The sequence below is a fragment of the Leptinotarsa decemlineata genome, unplaced genomic scaffold (genome assembly GCF_025532065.1).
Source record: "Leptinotarsa decemlineata unplaced genomic scaffold, Ldec_3_MD MMD2_tig00004307_RagTag_RagTag, whole genome shotgun sequence".
Classification (NCBI taxonomy): Eukaryota; Metazoa; Arthropoda; class Insecta; order Coleoptera; family Chrysomelidae; genus Leptinotarsa; species Leptinotarsa decemlineata.
The window spans coordinates 10,877,363-10,895,483 of NW_027412606.1; the positions used below are offsets into that span (position 1 = coordinate 10,877,363).

Genomic DNA, 18,121 nt, shown 5'->3' on the forward strand with positions numbered 1-18,121 from the left:
AATCTGTTTGACATCTGATCGTTGTAAAGTCATTTATTTCTCTCCTAGAAAAATGTGAGGTTATGGTTCATAGAGTAGTATATATGAAGAATCTAAATATTCCAATAGCAGCCTGGTGTGTTTTAACGTGCAGATTACAAATTCAAGAGAGTTCCGAAAATTACAACTTTTCAGCCATTTTTTACAAACAAGTATTCATTCACGACATCACGTTCACATCTTTTGCCTTCTTTGACACCTTTCAGTTCAATAATCAACAGTTTTCTTATAAAAAACCAAATTTACTAATGGATTCGTTTTCTGGTGATATCCCCCCATTTTGAGGTTATATACTAATGACATTTCGGGAAAAAGCGGTTGATGCAGCTCCGTGAATTGAATTGGTAGTAAAAAAAAACTATGATATCGCCGAAATAATTCAGTACAAATACTGATTTGTTTTATCTTTTGTAAACTACATTATTGCGCTGCGATGCCAAATCTCTAAGACTTCTACTTGCATAAGAATTGCAGTATAAGAGATATTGCTGAATAATTTCAACTCATGAGTTCATCAATTCTTACCAAAGTAAAAAAAATTATTTCATCAGAAGTGGATTGGTGGATCCTATATTCACAAGTGGCTCAAGCTGTTTTTTCTCGACATCTACTGCAAAATAATAATTAATATATACATAGTTGATGAAACAAAATTATGTTTGAAAACACAAACCAGTAGAAAACGCCTTTTGACGATCGTGAAATCATGAAACAAATTTTTTCCACACAGAGCGCTTGTTCACCTGGCTTAAATTATAAATCATTATCAATACTTATACGAGGTGGAAAACGATTTTAGATGGAAAATAGTGAAAAATAATGGATCGTGAATAATAGAAAATATTGAAAAATAATGGATCGTGAATAATAGAAAATATTTTTTCTCAGTAACATTAGAGTGCTTGTTCACGAGAACTGGCTTTAATTATGATTCATTATTAATACTTATATATTTTCCACCAGAAGTCGTTTTCCACGAATTTTCATCTGAACCTCGTATGAGAACAAGCCACTCTAAGATTACTGAGAAAAAATTATTTTCTATAATTCACAATCCATTATTTTTCATTATTTTCCATCAAAAATCGTTTTTCATAAATGTTCCTTTCAACCTTGTATTAGTATTGATAATGAATCATAATTGAAGCCAGATCTCGTGAACAAGCACTGTAAGATTACTGAGAAAAAATAATTTTCTATAATTCACGATCCACTATTTTCCCTTATTTTCCATCAAAAATCGTTTTTCACGAATTTTCGTTTCAACCTCGTATGAGTACTTATAATGAATCATAATTCAAGCCAGGTCCCGTGAACAAGCACACTAAGATTACTGAGAAAAACTTAATTTCAATAATTCACGATCCTGTATTTTCCCTTATTTTCCATCAAAAATCGTTTTCCACAAATTTTGGATACAACTGCGTATGAGTATTTATAATGAATTATAATTTAAGCCAGGTCTTGTGAACAAGCATTCTAAGTTTGGTGTGGAAAAAAATTTTTTTTTTCAGGAAATCACGATTGTCAAAAAGCGTTTTCTACAAATTTGTGTTTATTAACATATTTTCGTTTTATCAACTATGTTTATATTGATTATTATTTTGCATTAGATGTTGAGAAAAAGCAGCTTGAGCCACTTGCTAATATAGGATCCACCAATCATAGTACCATCACTCATTTCAATTTTTACGGAAAATTATTTTTTTTACTCTAGTAAAAATAATGAACTCATGTATTTAAATCATTCAGCAATATTTCTTATGTTTGAAGGTAGTTGACAATGTTTCATGGTGTATTTCCTCAATTCGGACTTCCATTGTCTAATATGGTATAAATTGATTTGAAATCCCTGAAAAAATCAAAAGGATTAGCTGAAAAATAATAATTTTATCAAGCAAAAAACTGAAATTACTCTGAAATAACATGCAAGCCATAACCAAACAAATAAAAAAATTGAACTATTGACACAAGCTGAGTGTGGATACTAACAATCGAAATGTCGTGTAGTAATTTGATTTGAAATCTTTTAATTTTATATTTGTTAATTTTCTTGTCTTGTTGATAATTTTTTAAATTTGTTCAGCTCGTGGTGATAGTTCAATTTTTTATTTTGTTTGATTGTTGCTTGCATGTTATTTCAGTGTAATTTCAGTTTTTTTTAAATAAAATTGTTATTTTTCAGCTAATCCTTTTACTTTTTTCAAAGATTTCAAATGAATTTATATCCGAACTGATTAAATACAATATTTCTAATATTGAAATTTTTATGCAAGTAGAACTCTTAGAGACATTGGCATCACTGCGCAATAATATAGTTCTATCCCACCATAGATTGTCTCTACATCAGAAGTTGCGGATGAAAATTTATGGATAACTTCACACTAATTCTTTCAGTGCAGAAATAATAACTGATAGATATTTTTATTTTTGAAAAATCACTTACAAGTAGGTAAAATATAATGGACAACGCAATATAAATATTTACTCCGTTACTACGAATTATCACAATCAAAATAAAAATCACAGAAAGACAACAAACTGAGTATATCCCATACTTACTTCTAGAATAAAATCGAACGTGCGACACTTTTATGAAAAATAGTGAAAAAATTCCAAAAATTTGAATTTTACCACGTAATTTGATATATAACTTCATATTGCAACTCACTTACGATTGTTTCAACAAATCGCTAATAAATCACGTTATTTGGAGCAGTTCAATACTTTGTTAAGGACAAACAGTAGAGAAACCGTGATGTTTTCATAAGTTTTCTGTACTTTCGAATATTTGTCAATCCAAACATATAAACAGTATATCGAGAGAATATTAATATTGACCTCACTGGAATCATGTTTTATCAATCGTATAAACACCAAAACCATTATCAATGAATACAGTACGATTACGTGCAGTTTTACCTATTTAGGAGTAAAGTAGGTAGGTCAACAAGGCAAATGAAAATAAAAGTAAAGACAGTCGATATGATTAATAAGGAGGTACTCACGTTGAAAGTAAACCATTTGCCACAAAACATTAAAATATCCAAACGATTAACCACATCACCAACAACACTAAGTTTATATTCTTCAAGAAATAAAAACCGATAAACAAAATTATCTTTCACTGTGACGATGAACCTCGATCTCGATCAGATCAGGAAGGTTTACTCTTCGTCATATGACTGAAACTCACTTCATTGAACGTTTGAGCACGTTTTAAATCCACTCTGAAAGTGCACTTACCAGTGACATGACGACTGCTTATTGTAGGGGGACTGACTGTCAACAATCAGTTGATTGTTGAGATATAAATTTGTATGGCTAAAGGAAGTCTGACTGTTGAGGTTGAGTTGAAAAACAGCCTTGGCTGATACCCCGCCTATTCACCTTTATACTGAAAGTTGTTTTTTCCTCTTTTTATCTGTTTAAAATTGTACTTTTTATGGTGAATAAAGATGTATTCTTATTATTATTATTATTATTATATTATCACTTGTTTGAATTGAAAGGGTACCTATATTTTTAGAAGAGATTAATTTTTGGGAGAGTTTTTGGCCTTCTACTTCTCCATTTTCATACAAAAAATGAAGAAAGACAGAAAGCAATTAATTTCAAATATTAACTCTGTACAAAGCTGAGTAGATCATGCAAAAAAAAATAAATTTCAGACACATTCTGGAAGAAAAAGCCCCTCCGAAACAGCTATTTTCATATAAACAATAAATACTTTCGAAACAAATACTTTTATATGAACGCTGAATTACACGAAAAACACTTTTCTCTATTCCGTTTGTATTCCAAACATTCGAAATGGTATCGAATCAGATATCATTCCAGGATTCCTACACAATATAATTGAAGAAAGAAGTAAAATTTCACTTACATGAAACAGTGAGGATGACAGTGTTCTATGTAAGTGAAATTTTACTTCTTTCATTAATTACATTGTGTAGGAATCCTCTAAATAATATCTGATTCGATTCCATTTCGACTGTTTAGAATGCATACAGAATAGAGAAAAGTGTTTTTCGTATAATTCAGCGTTCATATGAAAGTATTTGTTTCGAAATATTTTTTTTTCGAGTAATTCAATGTATATATGAAAATATCTGTTTCGGAAGGGCATTTGCTTCCAGTTTGTGTCTGAAAGTTACTTATTTGCATGAGCTCCACTTCTTTGTATAGAGTTAATTTTTGAAATTGATTGCTACCTTCCTTTCTTTGGAAGATTCCCAAACTTGTTGTATCTACATGGGGAAGTAGAAGACCAAAAACTTTCGCATATATTATTATTAAATAGATATACATTCATTCAGGTAATTACATATTTTAATAATGATATAACATTGAATGGCAAGTGAACAATTTTAAAGGCTGAGCTACCTAAGCACAGCTTGAGTTGTAGTATCAACCTATAAACAACTTAAACGATGATTATATATACACATATACATACGTATACTCATATATACACATGCATATATACACGCACATATACATACATAAACACTTACATATAATATGAGGTATCATTGTTGCATAATAAAGCAAACGCTCATACTGACAATGTAAATATAAATAATACAAATAGTTGGAAGGAAGGAAAACTGGTGGAAAGAGAGAGTAATAGTCGAAGAGAAGGTGACGTATTGTTCAATTTATTCAAGATATTACCTACAATAGGATGTAGTTTATATCCACAGCCTAGAGAGAACTTCGATTAGGAATCCACTTCATAGACAGATTTCAATATGACATAGTTTTGATTAACATATTCTTTCAATTTTGACTTGGATTTTTATTCATTAGAGATTGCTTTAATGTATGAAGAAACTAGGTTTATTAGTTTTGGGCCAGAGTATGATATAAATCTCTGAGTGCAAGTTAATCTACAGCAAGGGACATTCGTTTTTTGATAAAGTTTGGCTCGGGTTTCATAATTATGATTTATATTGGGGTTGGGGTTATTATGCATCCATAATATGCAGTGATAAGTGTATAATTTTCTCACATCAAATAAGTCAGATTCTTTGTATAGTGCTACAGTGGAGTATCTTTTTTACGACTGAAAATGATTTTCAGGATAGTATTATATTTGTTTGTCTGGTCCCTCCACATCCATAACACCGTGTGCTTATTATTATTACCGAAATAGTATGCAAAAATTCCTCATCTTTTTTAACAGCATTGATCTAAAATTCGTTGAAGGAATCTCGAATTAATAAAATTACGAACAGGTTACAGTTTGTGAATAAAAATAAAAATACAAAGGAACAATATTTTTTACTTTGACAAGGACACCCACTAGCCGGATAAGATGAAACACATGAAAGTTTAAACGAGTTTCTCATTCTACATGATCAAATTTATATCTGACCGCGAACTGCATAAGATAACCTGAAATTTGGTGAAAATGTTTTTCATTAAAAATGTATTACTCAATAGAAAAATATTTTTAAAATGCTATCAATCTTCTTTTGTGTAGCTCGAACAATGTTGAATAATGAGTTTTGAAAAAATGAAACACTGGAGATGGGCAGAAAAGTTGATTTTATTCAATAGTTTGTAACAGCGCCCATACTCCAATTCAAATTGCCAAGTTCCATTTTGATTCTAAAAATGTTTCCTTTTGTAGATCTTACAAGTATTTTATAGTCCGGTCAATTTAGACATTCAAAGCTACCTAAATTCTCACCAAGCTGAAAATCAGTAAGGTTGTTTAAAATATGAATAAAAATAAAATTTGAAAAATCCCCATCTTTTCCCTGTATGGAAAAAACTCGAAGGTCAAAGGTCAAAAAATTAGTTTTCAGCAAAAAGGTAGGTTTTATCATAAAATACTTTGGACAAAAATTGTAGAACATAAAATTATCCACAAAAATTATCAATACTTTTTTTCTACGAGCCACCGTTTTTGAGATATAATGATTCAAAAAGTTTCCATACAGGGGTAAGATAGGGAACTTTCAAATTTTATTTTTAATCATATTTTAAACAATCTTACTGATTTTCAGCTTGGTGGGAATTTTGGTAGTTCTATTCTTATTTTTTGGTCAAATTTGACCGGACTATTACTCTCTGAAGGTGCAAAATGAAGTGTTCTTTGCTTTCATTATGTAAAATCAATATTCGTATGCAATTTTATTGTATTTATAATTCACCATTCACCTATAAGAACTCACAAATCACCAAATATAAAGCATTTATCAATCTACTTTGCTGCTCCAACAGAAGCATCAATATGGGTTTCAGTAGACCTTTTTAATGACACCTAGTTATTAAAATAGAATTTTATCAAAATACCCTCTCTACTTGAGTTCAAATTCTTAAAGTCCCAGCCTGGGTTTGTGTTTTATATGTAAGGAGACTTTAAGTGAAGGTCAAGTGCGTCGAGTATTTCCTTTAGGCGTCACCTTGGACTACAAACTCACATGGACTCCTCATATTGAGACCCTCTGTATTAAATTGAGAAAAAACTGCTATGCTCTGAGATTCATGGCTAATTTTTGTAGTAAAGAGATTTTACTGAGCTTATACTATGCGACCATAAACTGCCACTTGAGATATGGAATTTTGAATTGGGTTACCGGCTCTGCTGCTGAAAGAATATTTATTTTGCAAAAATATGCAGTAAGAATCATTGCCGGTATTGGTTGGAGAGAATCATGTAGAAATGCTTTTAAAAATTTCAAGATACTAACTGTTGCTGGTCTCTATATTTATGAATTGTGTATATACGTTTATAGAAACAAGCATAATACATCTTTCCAGCAACATAATTATCCAACTCGTTCTAGAGGCAAACTGATGCCCAATATTCATAGAACAACTCTTTATCAGAAAAGTTTTCTTTATCTTGGACCAAAAATGTTTAATAAATTAGAAGAATCAATTAGAATATCACCAAATCTCAACATTTTCAAATCAAGACTGAAAAAGGCACTTATTGAAAAAAATTGCTACACACTTGACGAATTTTAAACTGTTTTTTTTTTTAATTTTAATGACAAAATATCACAACTATGTGATAAAATTGACTTTCATTTATTTATAGTTATTTTTTTACATAATCTAAGCCAAACAAATAATTATATGTATATACCTATATGTATCATATTTTTAGATTATTGATTACTACAAACATTATAATCTGTAACGTGTCCAACCCTCAGACGTTTTCCTTGTCACTGTACGTATAACAATGTACTTTTTAACAAGGAAATAATAAAAAATTATTATTTTATTATTATTATGAACATAGAAAATCAGCGTTTATTGAAGGGCGTAAATGAGATATATGTGCACAGTGCTTGTCAGATAAAATACAACAATCCGGAGTTGATCAAAGCAGCTGTTAGCAGTGGAAAATCAAATATTACATCATCAAGGGCCACGAGATCAGTCTCTGAGCAGTTCAATTTCAGAGAACACTGTTGTCTATGTGGAGACAAAATATCTGAAGAGCTCCTTGTGGCAGAAAGGAAGAAGAAGCCAGAAAAACGGAACAATGTCATAACTGCGGAAAAGTTGTCTCTCAGTGCAACAATCTTGAAAGCAGCTGAGAAAAGTGGTGATGAATGGGCTCTTAAAATAAAAGAGCGTATATCTGAGAACACAGATTTGGTAGCTCTTGATGCCAGATATCATCGGTTTTGCCAAACAAAGCTCTACCAGGCATCACCAACAAGAAAGTCCAAAGGAAATCGTCAGCAAGACCATGAAAAAGATTTATTCATTTCTGGGAGAGAACGCTGAGGAGTGTCAGATCTCTCTAGATGAACTCATGGACCAGATAGAAAGAGAACGACCTCAACTACGAACAGTCAAAACTCGCTTGTTTGCAAAGTATGGGGAGGACATTGTAATCGTTAAGAGACCATCCAAACACAAGACTTGTTTTAAAAACACAGGCCACAAAATTCTCACCAGTACATAGTATGACAGTAAAAACTCAGATAGTCAAGCAGAAAGATTACGCGTGGTGAAAGCAGCTGCTGAAGTCATACGAGAGGATATACGGTCGCAAATGTACGATACAACACAATTAACATCATTCGACGATTTCTTCCAGAATATAAATTCAGTTATCTCAGATTCTTTGAAACCGTTGCTCGAAACCGAAGACAAACGAAGCTGCTTGGCTTCCTATAGAAAGAAGTGCGTTGCAATTGCACATTCAATAATATCGGTAGTCAGGCCTGGCGCGTTTATCTCTTGTTTCCTGCATGGGATTGGTGCATTCTTGTATCACAAGTTCGGGTCAAAACATCTGGTTGAGTTATTGTCAACGCTTGGATTCTCAGCTAGTTATAAGAACCTATGCTTTTGGAAACCTTGGCCATCATGCGACCAGACTAACTCATGTTGAAGGACCCTTCAATGTCGTTTGTGCAATTTTCGTTTCATAACACCGACTTTAATGTCAACACGTTAGATGGGACGGTACTTTTTAGGCAATGGGAGGTATAATAGTTTTGACTTCCCATAATTCCTCATGTCCCGAGAATAAAATAGACCGTTTGACGAAGTGCACTGCATCTGAACTTCCATTACCTACATAAATGAGAATTTATCAATTCTTCTACATTTCTCTCCTTCCTCTTTGAGTTGTTCATTTCAATGTCTTCCTAGTTCATTCTTCACCCTTGAACAGCATCGTTCACACTTCTAATTTTCTTTTTTAACATCCCATCATACAAAGCTTCAATGGTATAATCATGGTCAAAATTAAATTAATCAGAAAGACAGAATTGCAAATTTTGCGAAGTTCGCAAAAAATTATAAACTTTGAAAGGCTCAATCTCGGAAACTCTTAGGTCTACAGAGGCAGCAAATTCAGTCTACTTTAAAAATTTACAAAGCAAGTTTTTTCAAAAACTAGTCCTTCAGGATTTTAATCGCTAAAATTTTATTTTTGACAAGGTTGCGTTCGGCGCTCGAGGTCACAAACTTGGATTATTCATTAGGCCAACATCATAAACAAGTCTGCTAAAAATCAGAACTACCGGATTTGACGCATACTGTGATGTATAAAGTTACTGGACTAATTCCAAAGTCTGATGTGAATCATAATATTGAATGCTGCCACTGTCCGTATAAGATTTGTGAAAAATTATCACAAAATCCTGCATGAGATAGTTTTTGGAGAATTCCATAACATGTCAGTGTCATAACTTTCGGTCTGGAGCGCGTCAAATGTATTAGAGTTCTATTTCAGCAAAACATAAAGGGAATACTTTCATTGAATTTCTTTCTTTCATAGAAAACCCATTTAGGTTGATATGAATTAAATAGTTTGCATTTCAACACTAGTATTGTTCCATCAATCAACTTTGGATTGATCCTATTGAAATATTTCAATTCATTTCATTGGATTCGTTCAGGAATATAACGAATGTTTCATATAAAAATACTGAGAAATGCCTTACTCCGGCCTCCAGTCTACTTTCGGAGATACGGCTACTCGAAAGGCGAAAAATAATAAAATAAAGTAGTGTAAAAACTTACTGAAAGCTGTACACTATTTTTCACTTGCCACTTTCATTTTTTTCCAAAAAATAACGTTCAATCTTCTCAATATTGCATTTTTTCCAACAAAATACATATTGTTCATAGACACAATTATATTATGAAAGTAAATAACATTATTACGAAGACTTTTAAGTTTTCTTAACCCCCCCCCTCACCCGGCATCAAACCGGAGTTTATTTTACCACAGAAATATCGCAATAAATCGAGTTACTACGTTTTATATTGATATTTTTTATTCAATTATGAATGTCAGAATTATGTTGTATATTTTTCCATTGCCTGTAGCTCTGTTATATTCTGTTAGCAATTTTACAAAATTAAACTAGAAATGGATGCACCATAGTCAAATGTATTCATATAATCAATAATGAAGATCATTATTGTAAATTTATCAAGAATATGTTTTTTCAAGTTCTATTTGAATTATTTGAATCTAGCTTTGGCTAGATTAGGTTATAATATATTAGATTTTGTTATATTAAAGGTTATGTGAAATTTTCGAAATTTGGTAACATAATTTTCAGTTATTCACTTTAACCTTCCGTGATATTGCCAAAATTCATAACAACTCTAATGAAACGACGAAATCATTAAGAACATAATTCCAAAAACGGTTATTTCATAAAAATAGAAGAAAAAGAAACATTTGAAATGAGTTTATTAACCAGCATGCGTTCGTGAAAGAGAACCATTCAACGAGATTTTTGTCAAAAGTAAGTTAATGTATTCAAAAAACACTTTGTGAGATTTTTACTAAACAATTTTACAAAAACACATCACGTGTTTCGCCTTACAATGGCTTCTTCGGTAGTGTCTTAACTAACACTATTCTGCATATTCAATACTCAATATACCCAGTTTTACAATTTGAAGTACCTATATTTCAAGTACCTGATTTATACCTAAGTTTGATATGAATTAAATTACCTGAGCTTATGTCCCAGTTTAAACATTGAAACAAATATTTAGTAACGGTGAGTTCTGCAATTCTAATTGATCATTCAGTAAATTACCCGAATTCCTGAATCTATTGATTTCTAAACATTCTAGAAGATTTGGTTTCAAACTCTTCTCTTCTAAATGTAACACGTCGTATTCATGATTGAACTCATGTCCTTCTGCTGAAAGGTGTTTTGCAAATATGGAATTGGTCTTTCTATTTACAAAACTACTTCTATGCTCTTTAATTCTTTGGAAAAAATGTAACCCATGTTTGGCCAATATACAGTTTTGGAAAAGAACCACAAGTCAGCTCATATACTCCTGATCTATCCGACACCGAAGTTTTGTCTTTATAGTAGGTTCCTGAAAAAGTCGAATTTTCAACATTTTCTACCGTTGACTGGCCTAATCTCCGAAAATAGACCATATCACTGCAGTCATGATCAGCGCACAAAAATGCGCAAGTTTAACTAAAATTTTTGTGAAAACTAGCGCGAGCACGAATAACAAATATTTACGTATCAAAAACTACGTTTCCATTTGGGAATAAGTAATTTAAAATATAATTTGTCGAAACTTGAAAAGCTGAAAACAGTCGACTTAGCGTTGAAGAACCCTATACAAGTTATGGTTTGATAGAAATATTGGAATACAAAAAAAACTTACTGAAAATTGGTTTTCTCCTGTTGGAAATATTATAAAAAAAGTGTATGTTCACAGGTACATTTTGGCACAGGAACGCAAAAAACCAGAAGCAAACAATGTGCATTAGTCACAAAGACGAAACAAACTGGTTCGCATAGCGTTTGTTTGAGTGTAGTTGACAGTTTATTTTGTGAACGGTGGATTTCCATTGTCTACACGTATACAAATTTAAATTCTAAAACAATGGCAGATAATTAAATTGGCAAAATGTTAAACTCTGGGTGGATACATATTTCGATAGCATGAAGTAAATTTTGTTGTTTCCGGGATAAACTCTGATGAACCCAGATATTTTTTCGGACTTACATGTCGACTTTGGAGAAACATAGTGTTCGAAATAATTCATAATATGTTTCTACTGGTGAAATGACACATCATATTCTTATAAATATCAATATTCAATTTTACATTATTGTGGATCAAAGTTGCCACATCGCCAAAATTCTTGGACCCCGTTATGTTTGTCTAAATGAGACACTATTATCATAAGTCAAAAAGTAATTGCAAAGTACATTAATTTGGTTACATAACTAATGCAAATTGGCTAAATTTAATTTTAATAAGAAAAAACTACAAACGAAAATGGGGCATAATAAAATGATTACCAGAATATATAGTCTAGAAGAAAATCGGCATGTCCTTCTCTGTTTTGTGGTAAGGGCCGCGAGTGGCCCAAGAGACGAAACCCCACATGTGCTGAATGGGATTCATATCTGGCGAGTTTGCTGGCCATGGTAATCTCTGAATATTCTCAATCTCTAGTGCATTTTCAACTTGAACAATGGAGCAGTGTCATCCATGAAAATGATAGTTACCCCAATTTCATTTCGTAGAGGATAAATTGGTTCAATAATTTTTCGAACATATCTATCCCTTATCATAGTGTCTAGAATGGAAATAGGCTGCGTACGACGACCTTCCAGTACTGATCCTCCTTGGTATGGAATGACTTCTCTGGCACAAGATAGTCTTTCTTGTGGACCTGGCCCTCTCCAGACCCAACTATCACTAACTAAACCAAATCTGGCTTCGTCCGAAGGAAGGACATTTCGCCACTGAACTAAAAGCCGGTCTCTGTGATTATGTGCTCACTGGGACGACCCGCTGGGGGTCTGGTAAGTAGCCTGGATACTGTTAATGGCCTGGATCGCAAATTGACTTGAAATCAAATCTCCGCCGTATTGTGGCATTTGCAATTAATCGACCAAAAGTGATGAGTTCGGAGAGCTGAGCTTGTTATGGTTCTATTCTGACGTACATATACTGCTAGATACAGATCTCCTCTTGCTGTTACCCTAGGACGCCCAGTTCCACGTATCCAGTCAACGCAAACCCTCATCATGCGAAGCCACTATTCATTGCTCTAAGGAACATTGAAATTATATTGTCAGGCATAATTCCAAAGAAAACTCCACAATCACTTGAACACGCTAAATCGGTATGAACCACTTTTCAAACATTGGTATTTAAAATTAGAGGAAATTGTGTTCGTAAACATTTTTGGATAACAATCACCGGTGAAAAAAATAAAGAATTAATGTACAAAAAATCAGCATTGATAAATATTTCATTTCACAATTTACGAGGGGGCTCCAACAATTTTTGCTATATGTGTATTTAACAGCTCGAGACAAAAAAATATTCGACGTCCTTTACGTTAACACAATCCACACACACACATCCTTTGAAACCCTCAATTGCATTTTTTCACTTACCAACGGTTCATCCTGTGTACTCTCGTTTAACTACTCAACTGACAAACATTTTTTATCAAAATCGTTTCAGAAGTTAATGAGACTAGGACCAAACTGTTGAAATTATGGAGCCCGTTCATATACATATTTAACACAAGAGTTAATTTGTTTCAAATTAGATGCGAAACAAATACATAATTTACTAAGGCTACCAAATCACATAAATAAATCATTTTTTATGAGTGATTTTTTTCGCAGTTTGCTTTGCAGAATCTAATAACTTTTGATAAAATTGTACTGTCGCAAATCTCATGTTTTATTGAAATCATTGCCAATCCAAGTAGTCTATTCTGTGCCATGATCGATCGCAGATATCTTTTTGTCAATTTCAATTTAGAAAAACTTTTTTTACCACTTTCTTCATGAATGTTTCTGAATTTGTACTCCACTATTATTGTTTTTCTCATGCAGATGGCTAGGTACATGTATATCAAACGATAGTACTCCATGGATAAACAGCCATTCTATATTAATAGTAAAAAAAGGAGATGATGATGATGATGGGGGTTAGCATTAGAATGTATTCTATTTGCCACAGAAACTCAAAATGGTAAAAGAAGATGAATTGGTAATCTCTGCTACGAAAACGTATCTATCATTATAACAATTCAAACGCTATTTGTAGATTTGCAATCAAGAAAATAAGTATTGACTACAAATGTGCCTAAAAATAAATCCCAAAAGAACATTTAACAGGTTTTGATAATATCACGAAATGTTGACATACAGGGTGTTAATTAAGTATGTACCATATTAACAGACGATTCTTTAGGTAATTTGAGGACGAAATGTTCATATAAACATGAGTCCGCAAATCCTTCGTTCTCAAGATACAGGGTGTTGAAATAAAAAAAAGTTATTCGTAAATATCTTAAATATCCTTTACCTAATTTTGTTGTAATTTGGCAATGGTATTTATAACATTAAGGAGCTAATTTAGCCCGAACGTAATTCAATATATCAAATCCAGTGGCGTCTCAAACGGGATTTGAGCGAATATTTTTGACTTAAAAATGTACGCCACTGACTTTTGTGTAATTTTTATTATTTATTTGGATTAAGCAATTAGAAATACAACTTTTTTGTCTCTTGAATTTTTTTCGTATCTTGCTTAGTTTTTAAGAAAAAAAAAAGTCGACCTAATTGCATATCCCTGGACCTCACAAGGAATAATATGGGGAATTAAATGTTTCTTTTGGAAATTATTATTTTTACAATTTTTCATTACTAATTATGTAACAATATTAACAACAAATATTAAATAACATTAACATCTAGACTAACGAATTGCACTAAATTAAGTGTTGGAAATGGCCTCCTTCAGCTTCAATACAACCGTCTAGTCGCCTCATTATTGAATTTCGCACACTTCTGAATATAACTGGCGTATTTTTTATTATGTCACATGAATTAATGATTTTATTCCGTAAATCCTCTTCACTTTGAATAGCAGTTTTATAATAGCAACGCTTTAAGGTGTCCCTAGAGGAAATAATCTAAGGGATTCATTTCGGGCGAGCTAGGTGGCCATGGGTGTGGACCTGCTCTCCCAATTCAGCGATTATGGTAATTTTCATCCAAAAATTGCCGTGCCAGTACACTCAAGTGTGGTGGAGCACCATCGTGCATGTACCACATACGGAATCTTTCCATGACTGGATTTTCTTCTAAAAGTCCAGGTAAAATAAATTCTAAAAACCTTCGGTATTATTCTCCATTAAGTCTAGGTGGAAGGAAGTGAGGCCCACATACGACTTTGTAAATAAATCAAGAATTTTGTATCTTGTATTGAATAACTCAATGAAGAAGAAAAATTACGTAATTCACTTTCGGTAAATGAAATAATGACTGAATCAGCAACCCCAGCCATCATGGATTGAACGGCTTTCTTAGTTAGTGTAACGATTCAAACTAGTAAAATTGGAAAAATGGCTTGATGAAATGGCAAACGCGGCTAGTCAAATGAAATTCTAAAATATAACATTCAGAAAACAAGTGAAAATCAAAATACCGGTCGTTTCTTCTATCATGTGGTAACATTGCTATATGAAGCCGATTAAATGAAAAAAAAGGTAAGTATCGTGGGTACAGGGACTTTTGCCTTTATACTTATATGTATGTCTCTGAACGGGATATAATAATGTCAGGTCGGACAATTCCGCTTTCTGCTTCGATAAGTTTGTTGGGGGTAAAATGATCACCAATACCACGAAGGGCGTGGTATTAGCCAGGGGAATAGTTGTTTTCTGATGGGTGTCAGTTCATTTACCTACAGTGTAGGTAATTTGAGACTGCCCTGAACGAATTTTTCTTTCAGAAATTTAATTTACAGCCAGCCTCTAAATATACCCACTCAATTTGTGTAGAAAATATAAATTCGAAATCGTATTCGAAATGAACTATAACGATGTGAAACTAAATCTTTCATTAAACATTTCGTGCCAACACGGCCACCACCAACTTATTATTTCAACTACGGACCTGTCTTTTGCATTACAAATTAGTGATGACATCATAATTCAGTGATATAATCGCACTCGATATTTTCATAGCGTTTCATTCAAAATGTCTAGCATCATCAGTGACAACAATGTTCTTTTCTAAATTTTTTTGATTCCTCCAAAACGTATTCAACTTTTGGCATACCTCAGACATTACCCAATAATATCGATAAGAAAATACTCCACAACAAACATTCGTATTTTTCCTTTTTGGAAATTTTTGTATTATAGTAAGTAATCCTTGTTTCAAGACCGATTTCTCCTTAATCAATTTTTATACAGAATATTTGTATGATTCTTAATCCTGGAAAATATTAGTTTTTGGTCAAATTACGATTGTTGTGTAATTTGGTTCAATTGAAAAGCATCTCATTTCATTTACCATTTTTAAACGCATATGCTTCGTTTGGTTTTCATGACAGAAAAAATAAATGGGTTATTGACATCTGTTGAAAACTGTCACAAGTTTATGCACTCGGTTACATATTAAAGATGTGCTTGACTGACGAAAGGACTGATATTAGGTATGCTGTTTACTTATGCAAAATCAAATAGAAATTATTCGTTGGCATACGTGTACATGTCGCCAAGCGAGCAGGGTGTGCTAGCAGCTGAACCTAATAAATTAAAGAAAAGCAAAATAATCGATCTCATAATGATTAGAGTTTTACCAGATAGTTTTTCTGAGAATATTATTTTACAGAATCTCCTTGTTAACCTATCGAGTGGTATTAACTCAAGTGAAAACTCAGACTTTGATCATGCCCCTCTTATACATCATTAATATCTCCTTAGTTGAAGGTATATTCCCTAATCGACTGAAACATGCAATAATAGTGCCTATCCATAAAAAAAATGACAAGCACTCGGTTTCCAATTACAGAGAAATTGCGTTACTATCTGCATTTTCCAAAATATTCGAGAAAACTTATCAAAGAAGACTCCTTTTTTTTTGCAAGAAGTATAAAATCATCCCAGACTGTCAATATGGCTTCCAAACTGGCAAGTCCACTCAGGATGCCACGATGAATTTAGTCAATGAAGTCATTTCTAATCTCGATAGAGGTGAAAAAACGATAGGTGTTCAATTCAACTTGTCACGAGCTTTCGACACTGATGATCAGAATTACTTTTGAGCAAACTGTTTTGTCTAGGAATTCGTGGCTCATCTCTGGATTGGTTGAGATCTTATCTGTATTGCAGGACGCAAATTGTGAGGGTTTAACTGAAGGCTGGGACCTTCCACTCTAGAACCTGTGTCGTTCCCTCCAGTGTTCCCCAGGGTAGCGTCCTAGGACCTATTCTCTTTCTTTTATTCGTACATGACCTCAACAACAGTAATTGTGAACATTGTACAGTGCAATTTGCCGACGATTCTTCGTTCACTCTGAAGTCATCAGATGATGAGGGATTGTCGAGTCAGGCCAATCAAGCAGTTGCTAATATGCAAAAATATTGTTCTCAAAATGAACTCATTCTGAACAGCTTAAAAACTAATCCAATCGTCTTTTTCAATCGTTCTGATCAAAATAAATGGTAAGTCAATTCAACAAACCTCATCTGTAAAATTTTTACGTTTGAACATTGATACTCAACTCTCTTGGAATAAGCACAATGATTATATTTTGAGTAAAATGTCGAAACATTGTTTTGTAATTCTTAATCTCCGTAATTTTGTTCCATTGAATATATTGAAGAGCTATTACTATGCTTATATTCAATCTTCATTCAGTTATTGTCTGATCAACTTTGGTAACTTAAACAGCTATCAAACCTGCATAAAACCTGCATTCCTTCAAAAAAAAAATGTCCCTTCAGAATGGTATTTCCATTCGGTATTTGGTAAGCAAGCCATGATTACTATTTGACAGTAGCGTTGTGACATTCTCCTAATAATATCGATATTTTCGTCACTTCAGAAGTTGCAAATACCTTCAAAACGATGGAACAAAACTATTCAAACGAAGTTCTTATGAATTTGTTTATTATTTTTGGACAGTGTGACAAAATTATCAGCAGAACATGTAGAAAGTTCAATGAAATGTATCCGAATCTACCGCCAATGAACCTCAAGAAATTTATACGAATTCAGAACAATTTCAATGCATTTGGATCAACTTTAAAAGCACCAAGAAACTTACCTCGACCCGTAACTTTCGAAGACAACCAGATTAATGTCTTAACATATTTTCACGCATTTCCCGTGTCATCGATAAGAAGTGCTGAAGAAGATTTGGGTATAAAATATTCATCGGTTCAAAGAATCTTGCGAAGACATAAAATGCATGATTATAAATTCACCAAAATTCAAGCAATGAAGCCTCAAGATCCTCAACAGAGATTAGAATTTTGTGAAATGTTGACACGCATTCAAGAAGATCCACTTTTTTTAAATAAAATTATTTGGACTGATGAATCGAAATTTTCGAGAGAAGGGATTTTCAATAGAAAAAATCGTCATTATTGGTCCAGTGAAAATCCTCACGTCACAAAAGAAGCCGGATTTCAAGAAAAATTTAGTTTTAATGTCTTCTGCATGTTGATGGACAACAAATTGAGGTACGTGATATACGAGAAGTCATTAACATCCAGAAGCTACCTGAATATTTTGGAGAATACTGTAGACAGTTTCGTGGATAATCTGCC

The 18,121-nt window shown here is 32.8% G+C and overlaps 1 protein-coding gene across 3 annotated transcripts in view; it reads right to left on the bottom strand.

The window, feature by feature from the left end:
- LOC111515046 (uncharacterized) overlaps nt 1–18,121 on the bottom strand; it is a 166,674-nt gene that overhangs the window by 96,820 nt on the left and 51,733 nt on the right. Inside the window, exon 1 of one of the 3 annotated variants that reach the window (XM_074178965.1) lies at nt 11,182–11,320. The exons of 1 other annotated variant lie outside the window; for it this stretch is intronic. The gene's annotated coding sequence lies outside the window, so the exon portion shown is untranslated. Of the gene's footprint in view, nt 1–3,047; nt 3,293–11,181; nt 11,321–18,121 lie in introns of those variants that run through there. One more of the 3 variants, XM_074178964.1, reaches the window with a different exon arrangement.